The sequence below is a fragment of the Cottoperca gobio genome, chromosome 12 (genome assembly GCF_900634415.1).
Source record: "Cottoperca gobio chromosome 12, fCotGob3.1, whole genome shotgun sequence".
NCBI classification, from domain to species: Eukaryota; Metazoa; Chordata; class Actinopteri; order Perciformes; family Bovichtidae; genus Cottoperca; species Cottoperca gobio.
Window position 1 is genome coordinate 4,972,297 of NC_041366.1, and position 13,636 is coordinate 4,985,932.

Sequence of the window (13,636 nt, forward strand, 5' to 3'; positions counted from 1 at the left end):
AATCAGCACAGAGATTGGGATTATGTGACTCCATATTGGTCGTTTAGCTGCAGCATGTGTTGTCTCATGCTTCAGTGACGAAAGGACCAAATGTCTCTTGGAGAGAAAAATAATCTTTTTAATTAAAACCGAACAATTTGCAAAGAAGTTGCAGACGGTCTTTAAAACAAATGGGCGGAGGCCCTGCAGGATTCTAATTGGTCTGTATTATAGGAAAGGGGCGGGGTCTAGGTTGGCTCGTTTGGCGCCTCGGTGATGTGATGCAGCTGCAGGAGGAGAGACACTGCTGTTGTCTGAGGAGGAGGAGAGGTGAAGAGGATGGAAAGTTAGCCTAAATTCAAGTACCGTCAAACAATGTTCTTCTCTTTTGACAAATGAGAGCAACTCTAGAGCAGGTTTTATATCCAGAAGAAGCAGAGCCGCTTTGTGTCTCTGTCAGTCCACTTACTACTTCATCCTGGCTGACTCCACCCACCTCTCCAGTCTACAATTTCAGCATTTAATTCAGATGAGGACATTCAGGAGAGAGATAGGACTCAACAAAAGTACAAACGACAGGCTCATCTGTTGATTTATCAGATGTAAGAAAGTTATTTAGATTACTGCTCAATAGAAATAAATATATTCATATGATGGTTAAACCTTGTTGAAAATGATTATTTTACCAAATTTCCCGCAAAGACACGGCAGAATATTTGTGAATGTTTTGAGTGAATTGAGTGACTATAGTGATGAGGACGGCACGTGAAGTTTATTGTGGAGTCAACAGTGTTCAAATGATAGTAATCAGGGTTTAAGTCCCTCTTTTTTATTTAGCTTATACAAAGAACTAGATGGATAACATAAAAATTAAGGTGAATACCATGCCACGTAATATGGACCCCTACACATCATACTACACCGTGAATCAGTGAGGCTAAAAATAAGATATTGATAATATAGGAGTATGAATTTCTTTGAAATCCTTAGACTGCTATGTTCAGAATTTTTTCACGCTTTGTTTACCACTCACTTATACCAATTCTAATCATTCATCTTCACCTGCAGATCTAGACATCATACTGAGTTTTGCGTGACTAACCTAGTCCATATTTCTATATTTACCGATTAAACGATTAGTCGTTTAATTTTGTTTTACTTACATTGTCAAATGTTTTGATGTCCAGTACTGCTGTTTGTCTGCTGCATAGAGATGTCTTAATCAGGATTATTTTTCTGTCTCATCACGTCTCTGTTTGCCTGGATTGTCTCACGGTCTCACTGTGATCTTGTTTAGCTTCTCTGTGTCTATCTGCTCAATCTCAATCTCTGGGTCACCCTAGCTCTCCTCACATCAACACTGAACATTGCTTGTCCTTAGGTGATTTATGTTGCGTGTTGTATCGCTCACCCCGCTCTCTCTTTCGCAATTTAAAGACAGCGGTGGCCTTGTTCTAATATATGTTTGTTATTGTCAACAAATCCAAGAAAAGACAAGCCATGCCATCAAAATTCGTAAAGGTTAAAATTTTACAAGCGCCCTACAGTTAAGGATGAATTTTTCACATCAACTCAGCGGCCGTGAAAATGCTATGTCCCCAAGCCTGGCATAGGGTGGGGAGTAGTGGGTTTTGCAGGGGACGCAGCAGCCTTCGGGGTAAAGGGTGGTTGGAAATGTTCAAGATCATAAAACACAAGCTGCCGGAAAACATAATGTGAATATAAAGTTACTTGTGCTACATTGGGGTTTAATGTTCACAAACAGTGACATCACGCAAACGGGCCATTCAGTGCCACTCCCACCCGGCTGCACAACCCTAATCTGCGCAGACACCAGTGATCTGGTCAAGTGCAATGTGACGGTGAGGATCCTTAAACCACCTGCAATTACTGCTATCGTCCTAAAAGCTGCCAGACCGAAAAAGAGAACAAAAAGCAGATTAAAAAGTTGTAGACTTACAAGTGATTCCATAAACCACATCTTGGTGTACTGTAATTTTTTGCTATATTAATAGATTAAATATACTCCAAATAGGTGAAACACTTTATTTGCAGTATATATTTTTAACGGCGGAGTTCTTTCACATTTGGTGCTCTGGTAATTATTTATAGCACAGGTGGTGTATGGTGGGGGGGGGAGACAAATAAACTAAATGTGTTTATGTTAATAAAGGGACAGTGTTGCTTATCGTGAGTTGTGGAGCCCTCTATGGCCCAGGAACAGTAGGAAGAAGATATATCAGCTTTTGACCAACACAGTGGAACTTGTTAGTAGAGATAATTCTTACTGGTTTTGGTCTTATTATAGTATTTTTGTCATAAGAAAATGCAGAATACGCCAGACTTATCCTCCCTTTGAGCCTCTTCTCTGCTCTTCTTTCTTCCTCTTTTCACCTAATTGTTGAATGCCCACTGCTAAATGTTTTGGCCCACCTCCCCTCTGTGTTGCTGTCTGAATAGCGGAATGCACCAGCTCGCCACGGTTCCTGGAACACCACCCTGGCAGTAATGTACCGGGACCATGTTGTGCCACACGACTCTCTTTCTCTTCTTCTTGGCGTCTCGAATCCTATCCCTCTTATTTCTTACTTCTTCTCATCATGTCTGTGGTTTGCCTCCATGCGCTCCCATCTCAGTGCATAGAGTTCACACCCTCCTGACATATACATATAACTCTGGGTAACATCCATAGAGATTGGCTGAAAGTGCATTAACATGCAACACAGCATATGAGTGACATTGATCAACCAAGACATACCCGATCCAAGAACGGAAGGTATGTGTTATTTGTAACCGATAATGTCATCGAGCACATGCTGTACAGCCGTAGACTACACTTAAAAATGGGTGGTGTGGACTGTATGGTGATATTCCATTATGTAGTAGTGGTAGAGAAATGGGTTGTTTTATTGTGAACAGCACTGTGGTGATTGTGTAGACAAAGCAGGGCAGACCATAGCTAGCTTTCTTGCTTTGAAGTACGCTCTTTTCTTCAACTAAACCATAAAAAATGTCAACCTTCTACCTGATGCATTTGAAGTTACGATTCAGTCTTAACAATGTTTATTATTCACACACAAAGCTTAGTTTTGATCTAAACTCTTGAACTTTGCACTGTACCATCATCACTTTCCGTAGTGTTGAAATAAGATATAGGGATGTGTTGGTCTCTCTCTTTTGAATAGCGTATTATGACATGTAAAGTAGAAATTTTTAAGACTGCGCACACTACGAAATGATGTGTATATTGATATTTTGCAATTTTTGTTGTGATATAGTTGTCCCGTGACTGTAGCTAACAGGAAGCTAGTGGTAGTAACACGAGAGGTACACAGACAGTTACTACACCACATCGTGTGCTGTGAACGATCCATTCTGAACAGTGTATTAGTGTGTCCTACGTATTGGGTATTCAGATCAAAAGTGCCTATAACCAACAACTGACTGAATACATTTAGGCACTGAAGGACTTACGCAATATAGCAAAGTCCTGAAAATAATTTGGACAAGTAAAACCTGTAAATCTATTACACCCATAAAATCAAGATCCAGAGTCCACGCAGCAGGGATGGGGTGGTAACGCATCACTGCTTTCCAGTTCTTATCACTCATGTGTTACAATGGTAAGCTGCACAAACTCAGGGTGGATGAGAATGCGGTGGTGTGAGCTCCAATGTCCTCAAAGCTATGTAAATATAATGCTCGGCAAAGAAATTGGTGAATTTATATATCTTAAAAAACACCCACTGATACTTAAAACGCACTTTAATCTCAATTGCATAATACAATGTATCGGCATGATGATGTTAACTACGGACTATGAAGAGGGTTTTCTCCGGAAGATAAACACAAAGACAAATACTAACCTGATCAACAGCTCTTCTCAGCTTTACGAACGTTATGCTGTAAGTGAGTTTCAAGCTCATTGTTTAGCTGTCAGGCTGCAGTACGCCGCTATTTTTAGTGGAAACGGCTTCTAAATACCACTGTACGCTACCTGCTCGCCCAAGGCTCAGAAAGGTAACAGTTGCACAAAGCTATGGACTAGCAACGCATTAGCAGCTAAAGAGACCAAACAAACATTGCGAAATAAGCGATTACGGTCACATGACTTCAAGAAGGATAATGTTGCTCTGTGATTGAATGCGCGATTGGTAAATAAACAGGACTGTTTTGCTTACAAGTTATGTATCATTTAAACTAAGTCCTAGTCCAACCACGTGTACACTAAGGTTTTTCGGTTGTTGTTTTCGTACCTTTCACAAACATCTTTTTGAGGTGACTGAAATCCGTTTTTGTAACAACTACACTTACAGGGTGACAATTGTCCAGATGACTGAACATTCCCAAACACATCTGACTGCCACCAACTTCCTCATTATACTCAATGCTGCCTCTGGTGGTTAACACACTATATTGCAAACAATTTATTCTGATGACCTACTAGGTCTTTATATACCCCTCCTCCATGAAGTTTCAATTTTTAATATATCCAATAATATATGTTAGTATGCCTGAGAAAACTAGAATTTAACATTCCGCTCTATATTAATCAGTTCATTAGCAGTATTAGCTATTACAGAAGATTACACTTCTTTCTAAGGTTATCTAAGTGGCGTGTTGAAAAAGCCCAACAAATGTCACAAAGGCCACTGTGACGCCCCACTCTATCTGTTGTTCACTAGCAGAAACTCCTGCTAGCTTACACATGATGTTAAGAGCTCTATAACAGTAAGTATTCAAGTTCTGTCCAGATTTTTGGCATCTTCGTCACAGCACGTTTCTATACATCTGGTGCTGGAGTAAGAATGGGGTAAACCATTCGCATTAAGAGAAAAAAATATTATCCGTCCACTAGTTTGTGGTCATGTTTGTTGTGTCGTGGATATTTGGTGGGTATGGCAGCAAAAGTCGTGGGTTATGGGTGAAACCACCACAGCCGTCTTCCACTCTCTTTGCCATCCTCACAGCCTCTGCTATGTTTCTTAGACACAGAGGGGGGCCCACTCTCACCGAGTTGTGGACCTCGTCCTATCAGCGCTCAGCATCATCACATACGCCCGCATCACTACCAAGGTCCGGGTCTGAGGGATATGATCTGGAAACGGCCCGTGTTGGCCCAGGGCTCTCAATAGGCCCGGGCAAAGTCCAGGGGTGCAAGGACAGAGCCGACCACCACAACCACCACCACCCGCTGCCATAACGCCAGGGACAAGTAGAATAAACATGACAGCGAAGGTCTCTGCTGATCGTAGCTTGATCAGTGCAGATCCCTCCAGCACGTTGGTGGAGACAAAAAAACATTTGAGTAAAATTTTTGAATCAATACAATGAGGGTCTTTCAATCATCATACTGTAGTAAAAGACAGCAACTATAACCAATGTGCCCCCCTATAACGAGAGGATGACAAAGTTGAACCTGGATCTGGTATAGTATATATGTTTGTTGAGTGGGTAGAGGGAAAGTACATTGGAGCTTTTTCATGTTTTTGGCCTAAGGTCGCCTGGATTAATGGCATGAAAGCTTTAAACTAACTTTATAACTCAAGACCAGTGTGTAGATTTTAAGGGGTGATCCATATTAGTAACGAAAAATTCTCAAGCTGGCAGCCTGGGTCTGAAAATGATAAGCGACAATGCCGGAAGTGCACTTATGAACTTGTCTTCTCAGTCTAATGACACAGCAGGGGGCGACTGTATGGTTGAGAAAGGGGAAAAAAAGAAGTCTGATTGATATAGAAAAGATCTATATGAAAAATTACCTACTTTCAGTTATTATTTTTTATTACCAGAAGAAAAGTCCGCCGGAGTGGTTTCCCATAGGAGTTTTTTGGTCTCAATCTTAGGGGCGGAAAATGGTGTCAGTTGTGTGTCTTATAAGGGCATGGCTAACTTGTTAATTTGGTATGACAGAAAAATCGCTACAGAACCAGCTCGAGACCTTCACTCAGAGTAGATCTGGTAGCAATGCTATCCGCTCCACTCCACCCTTCTCAGCTAGATATGAGATCACTTCTGGATCCGAAAAAAAGAATCAAATGGCGATGGTCCAAATGCTAAATTCGAGGCTTCAAAACCAAGGTCCACAAACCACATGTGTGATGTTAGTGGTGAGCTAAACATCCACTTCAATCTATGAAGGAATTAAATAGAAACTCACAGACATAGGTTTTCATTGGTTATAATAACCAAGTGAAACTAACAAAGTGATGTGGTGTTTTGTTTTTAAAATAGACCCTTTATATCTACATAGGGTAGGGGGTCCTCTTCCGTAGAGCCAGCCTTTTGCACCGCCATGTTATTCTACAGTTGAACAAAACCAAACGCTAGAGATTTCCCTTTTTTTTTTACTTTACAAATGAAGTGCCACCATGTGTTCTCGACATGCTTTAGAAGGAAGGGTGAGTCGGAGGGTTATATCAGTTGGGTGCAATCATGCACACCTCACAGCTAGATGCCACTAAATCCTAAACACTGCAGCTTTTAAGAATAAGGGAAATTCAATTAAATTCCGCTTTCCTTACTTACCGAATAAGTGGAGAATAACTTAATCTAGCATCTCGGCTTCACATGCTTTGTTTACATCCTCCAACCACAACAACAAATAATTAAATAAAAGGTGTTTACTTTTCTACACAATATGTCCTCACAAGAACTATAAATTACATCATGAACAAAATATTATTTAAAAAGTCCCATTCAAGTGGCATATTTTACGTTGTTGAGAGTATAAATTCTCTGATGCAGAGTATTTAGATTCGATATAGCAGCATGAATACACTATGCCGCATAGAACCTTGGCATCGCTACTTTCATGAGAGAGAGGCAGAGACATGTCATGCCATGCTTTCCTGTAGATTACTTTACGGATGGTCCTCAACGAAGCTTCAAAATTTCTTTATAGATTAAGGTCAATGATGGAGTTATGTAGGTGAAAAGGGATTTCTGTCTGCTCTTTCATAACCAGGGATTGTACATGTCAGGCTTCTACTGATGAGCAGATAGTTGTGACTCTCAAAGGAAATCTGTTAGGCTGGGGATTGTAGATTCCTTTTTTTTCTATAAGTTTTGTTCCCTTTTCCTTCTGACCTTAACATTACTTTAATAAAATGTTAGACTGAGCTCCACAACACACTTAGATGCTGCAAACACAACGAAAAAGGTTACATTACATTTTCTAACTACACAAAACGAGCTGTAACCACATTAAGAAAAAGGTTTTGTCTTTGTTTCAAATACACAAACATATTCACATAACAGTAAATACACCCATATAACATTGCACAGTACATCTCACATACCTTTTAATACTTTAGACACCAAACCGGTGCGGGCAGCCATTGCTGTTTTGTGCCATGAAGAGAGTCACGTCTCCTATTCAGGTGACCTTTGGGGTCATCTGTAAATTATAAATCTACTCTCTCTTCAACTCGAGTTACTCTCATTTGTTTTTGCGACCACTACAGATATTTGAATTTGACAATTGCATAACGTACAAAAATAGTAGCCAGACATGACAAAGCACATCACATCACCAGACCATCACTAAATAGATTGATTTAAATTTTAATTAAAAAGGCCAGCAGGAAGGCAGTTTTCGAAGTTCAGTATTATCCACAGGGGGTAAGTTAAACACTCCTTAAGATCTGTTGGTGGGCAATATTTTCAAATTTGAGAAGAGAAGTAATACAATATTTAAATACTAACAATACCTTAATTCTTAGGTGCCTTTCAGTAAATACAAATGATATAACGTCGTTCTGCTTTTTTTTGCTACTTTTAGTACAGAGTGATGACTACTATAACATGTTGCCTGTAAATAAACGCTCAAAGCACATATGATTTATGCTGATTGTTTGTAAAGCAGAATGAGCGCATTATAACATATCATATTTCCAGACTTTTGAAGCACAACATGTGGTTGACGTAACAATATCGTTTTCCTTTCGCCAAGACAGAAACATGTTCTTCATTCAGAAGAAAAATGATATTTTATTTCTTGTGCTACACTCCTCCACGTGCCGTTTGAAGTGAGATTGTGCCTGTCCAGACAATTCTTCAGGTTTGTTAAATTTCAAATGCCAAATGCATACAAGACTGTGTTCATCCGGCAATAAATTGATTATTATAACTGATAATGTGTAGTTACATACCCAGCACAGAACCTTGTGCTACGAACTAGTTTATCTATCCCAGATGATGTTGCTTAGACCATCGGTACAGATTTCTGTGTTCTGTGTGAAACCAGGCTCTGGGTCAAAATCATACCACACAAGCAGCACGTTGGTGCATTCAGGATTCTCCAACACGTCAGATTCAAATCACTATGCATGCAACACAAACTCTTTTTATTTTCAGACACCAGTAAGTTCATGTGATCCTTTCACACTGTCCCTGTTTGTTTATTATTTTTCCTACTTTATGTTATGTTTAGGACACTTTCTGAGCCACTTCTTGATCTTAGATGGCACAGTGTGTCCAAAATGCACTACCCTGTTTGCCATCAGAGGGTCGTCCTGCTAGACGATTACAGCCCTGAGATCTGGTGGCAGGGTGTTTTTTGTGTTAACACTGGATGGGCCGCAGCTGGCTTTATTTCTGAGATAAAGACCACATTGGACAGTCCAGCACGGGTTTATGGTACCTCTTGGGAATATAAGACATCCAGCAGCCCCTCTCGCATCTATTAACTGGGAGAAGCACGGGATATTTTTCCTCTCACTCCTCAAAGCTTGCATTCTCGAGCAGATTCTGGACACTCACAGATGCATACTTGGCTTCTGTGTTTCCTGTCATCGCGGTTTTAAATATCTAAAAAACTGGAGTTATTCCACGCTGAAAGAGTCATTTCACCCATGTGGCTTTGCCTTTAATATGCCACCACCATACGGTCTAGATAGACACACAACCACACACACACGCACATCAATCACGCACCACTCACGCACATAACAACACAGCACATATATATAGATGAGCCATTTGCCTTCATTAGGTTAATGAAATATCGTGGAATATTATTTCACAGTCACAAACACATACGTTACGGTGAAACTAAAAATGGGCCACCTGTTGTTCAGTGAAGTTACATTCTTTCGCTTGATGGATCTATAATGTTTCGGCTTATCCTCTATATGTGAAAAGCTATACATGAAACATCACATTATGGCCTGAGGAATCATAACTAAGGTTTTTCTACAGACATAGTTGATTTTCACTTGAAGCCCTTTGTGTAAACTTTGAACATTTGTCTCTCTGACATCCCCAGGGTAGGCATGAGACGAATCAGTTTAACAAGTACATACAATTGTGTCACCAAGTGTTAACCAGGATTGTCTATTGTACTACAACAAAAACTTCAGAATATGTTTTTTCCCCCCCCTCCCTTCTCCTTATCTCCCCCTCCACCCGTAACTCCCTCCCTCCTCGCCATTCTCACCGGAGAAGAAGACAGATGATGACATCCTAAACAATTTGGTCTTTAAACTTTGTTAAAGTGTAATGAGTGTATCAAACCGACCAGTTGTCTTGGCAACATAACTCAATATGATTTGACCTTTATGCCTTTTAAAACAGTTAGGGCTTCACTTTTTCAAAAATCTTTTTTGAATAATGAATAATGAAACTATAAAAGGGTTCTTCCTTTTAAATCATTTATTATGCATATTATTCTTCCATATTTCGCTACCTTTCTTCGTTCTGCTACTTGGCATTTATGGTGCTTTCTAAACACAGTTCTTTTCACTTCATTTCGTTGGCAGCCAAATGACATCATGGCAATATTTGAAACTGACGCACGAAAGGTGTACCATGACACCTTGTCAGACAAAAATGGGGACCTATTTATAAACAACTTGCTTCATATGGCTACTATTGTCCAAAAACTCCACAGGATAGCTTTTATTAGATGATCTACAAATGCCATGTTAGGTCATTGTAAGTCAAATAACTAATTACAGAGCAGGGAATGCAATATTGTTGGTAAAATATCATATTAAAGTTGGTAAATTTACATGAAAAAAGGACGTGCTCCAGGTCGTAACAGTTACACAAAATTAATTGGTAAATGTCCGTTTTTTGTGTTTTTTTATTTACCCGTCCCCCCTCTGGCAACTGTACTATTTAGGTTTTACCTACATGGCCATACTATACTGTTGTAGATGATGAATATACAAGTGACAGCTAAACTGCATACTGTATTTTCTATCTCTTCACCTTGCATTTCTCATTTATCCTTTGATGGTGTCCATCCTGCGATTCATTCACCGACCCTTCATGCTTGAAGGTTTTTCCAGAGAACGAGCGAGGGCGGACGCGCAGCCGGCCTCATAGAGAGGCACCCACTCCTCATCGAGAAAAGCAGCTCTACTACTCCGTGTGAGTGGTACGGCATCAGGGAGCAGTGTCCACACCAAGTCAGCCGTCCCAGTCGCTCAGTCCCGTCCTCCCGGGAGGGACAGGACGCTTGGTTTGCTCAAACAGGCCATTACCTGCCACTGGTGGCCAGGATTAACAGATAGTTTGGGTGGTGCAACACACTGTTTTCTGTTACTCCACACGTTGGATTTAAAACAAAAAGTGACTATTATGGTTGAGTGCTTACTTCACTTACATTTTAGGGTGTTCAATCCATCAATGTGGTTAACCAGTGGTAGAATTGTTGCCCTTTTTATCAGTCCCTGCCAGTCTTAGGCCGATCAGCATCACATAATGATTCTGAAACCAAGAAGATTGACAGCCAAAAAAGCGTTCTTTACTGCCTCATTAGTCACAAGGTCTCTTCCTACGACAATTTGTTGTGTTTTATGTACGTATAGTTTTATTCTACTTCTTTATACGTTGTCTTTCATATACATTACATACCCATATTCTATTGACTGTCTTTTGCTTGAAATGTGTATATTACTTTTAAATACAACTCTATACTACTAGCAGTGCCTGTTCGGGATGTAACACCACCCTCGTGGTGAACTTAAGCCTGTTGCTCTCTCTGAACAGCAGTGAATGATGGTGTGTGAAAATGTGTCTCTTTAGCACCTGTACCACTTGTGATGTCTAGTGGTACGACTCACCCTTGTTTACACTTTTAACAAACTTCACATCACTGCAGCAAGTGAGAATGAAACTATCTGAGGACAGACAAAAAACAAGATTTTCAGTGTGTGGGAGCCAAAAACCACACACAAAAATGTCACTCTTCTCCATACAACATTGTGATGAAGATTCAAGTTTCCCTCAACAAGCTCAACAAGTATTAGTAGAGCAGATCCACACTATCTAACGATATCTAATAAGCATTTAAGATTCATTTTTTCGTACATTGACAGATTTACTTTTTCCACATTGGAATGCTGCTGAAACATTGTCTTGTATATTATTTGTTTCCCTCAGCAATGGTAGCACTCTGTCAAAGCTGGTGCTGTTAACGCTCCCCTCCGGTTCAAGCCACCCCTGGGCCGTGGTGCAGGCACTCCCACGACGCCCTCACCCCTCGTCCCGCCGTGGCCTACAAGACCGCCAGTCTTCGCCTCACCAGTCTAGTGCCAGCACCGCAACGACGGGTCACCAGACTCGCTTCAGCCGTGTGCGTTCAGAGCACAACGCTTACACCTGGGGCCATGAACGAGTCTTCCGATACCCGTCACAACGCCATCGGTTCGGACTCTAATTTGAAAACCGGCAGCCGCAGGAACTGCCATCCACAGTCCCCTTTAAGAGTCTTTCATGACTCTGTGAGCAACCACGGAGGGGGGACCCTCCGCCAGAACCCAGGCCTTCCTTCCACCACAGCTCAGCTTCACACGGAACTGCTGCTTGCACCCGTCACAGGCGCCACCACGCAGGGTCGGGGTCGGGGTGGTGCCTAACGGATACCACTTCACCTCGGTGTCAACTCTGCGTCTGCCTTCTGGGACCGAGGAAGTCTCAGGGAAGGGGGAAAGTGACTGGTGCAACATGGCAGAAACTCGAATTCATCAGTGTTGTACAGCGCTCATGTCAGTGTCCAATGGGCTGAGAGAAGCCAGCGGATTAATCCAGACGGAGAGATAATAAAAATCCCAGTGGAAATTGTTGTAAAAAGGGGATCAAAATCATTCCAATCAGCTTTGAAGTGTTACTCCCTTTTTTATAACAACACACTTTTAACGGAAAAAAAGACACTGATTATGTTTTCTACCCCTTTATTGCACATGAAACTATGCACCTGGGCGACCGTAAGTTATTTTGGCCTTGCCAGTAAAATCGTGATGGGACCAAGCAAAAGCCAAAACCTCGCTCATGCTTTGAGTGAAACTCTAAATGTTGTTTCAGACTGATCTGATGTCCTCTACCTTGGTTATGGCTCTCCGACAACGTTTTTATTTTTGTATGTGTCACTGTGGGTTTTTGGTTGCCATGTAGGTGAGAGAAGAGTTTCACAACTTGATCATATTGATGCTTCCACCAACACTTTCTTTTTTTCACTTCTTTTACTCTGTAGTTATCAACCAAATTCTTACAGAACGGAACTATTTATGTCGGTCCTTAAACTTCTGACAACAGTGGTAAAATTGTGACACAAAACGAAACATTGGATGGGTTAGATTGTAGAAGAGCCAGATTATTTTTTGTTTTTTTTTTTTTTTTTTTTTTTTTTTTCTAATCTACGTTTTTGTAAATGGTACCAATAGTAAAACCTTTGGGTGTCACATCGTTGACTAGATAAGTCTTTTCTGATGGTTAAGAAGTGGCTTGAACTAAGTGCCTCATTTTTCCAGATGTATTAGGATGCAGCCTGGTCAGATGGACTTGGAATATCACGTAGAAGTGGAGTGTGTACACAACTGAGAAAACGTGTAAGAGAACAAAGACATTTTGAATCTGTATAAATGGACCGCAATGCTAAAAACATGTTTTGTCTGAATCTTGTGGTAGGTAAGTCCGATTTACAGATCCAAGTAAGCAATGTTAGTGCTGCCGGGTCTGAACTTTCAAAAAACTATGTCTGTAACTTTTGCCTTAAGGGTGTGTGGTAAGCATTTGCCTTTCTCCTCTTCAATATACTTGCAACAGTTTGTAGAAATGGTCCATCTGAATGCAGAAAAGTGCCATTTTATTTTTTATTTCTAATCAACACATTTCTCATATCAGAACACTTCTCCTCAAGCATACAGTGTATATCAGCTTGCCATATTTACCCATAATTCTATGCTTTCCTTTCTTTCTTCTCTGTCCCTCTGGATGCGTATTGTGTGAGGTTTGTAGGAAGGGTTACCTTGTTTGTGTACTTCAAGTACAATAAATAGTTTGTTTTGTGTTGTGCTGTGACTTTATAATAGTGCTAATGCAACCAAGACGACACTTCAATTCTGCTCCTGTAGCTTACCCTCGGAAATCTCAGGTTCAGCTTTTGTGTGACTGCGACCCAAATTTTCATTTATGTATGAAGAGTTGTAAATTGTATATGTATTAATTGATGTACAGTAACAACACACACTGAGGCACCACTGGTAGCAAAGCTGATATATGTGAATCACAGGGCATTTTTTGAGGTTGGCAAGTTGACTGCAATGAAGCCTACCCACATAGTAACCACCCAATAAAAAACTGTGTCCTTTCCATGACTTGGGTCAGGTTGTGTTTTATAATGTTTTTAGTGGTATTTAAACTTGCTTGG

At 40.6% G+C, this 13,636-nt stretch overlaps 1 protein-coding gene across 1 annotated transcript in view; it reads left to right on the top strand.

Moving 5' to 3' along the window:
- The first annotated feature begins 310 nt into the window (after nt 1-310).
- The window catches only part of LOC115016986 (collagen alpha-1(XI) chain-like), a 103,140-nt gene continuing 89,814 nt past the window's right edge, over nt 311-13,636 (top strand). The window contains exon 1 of the mRNA XM_029445144.1: nt 311-395. The gene's annotated coding sequence lies outside the window, so the exon portion shown is untranslated. The remainder of the gene's footprint in view (nt 396-13,636) is intronic.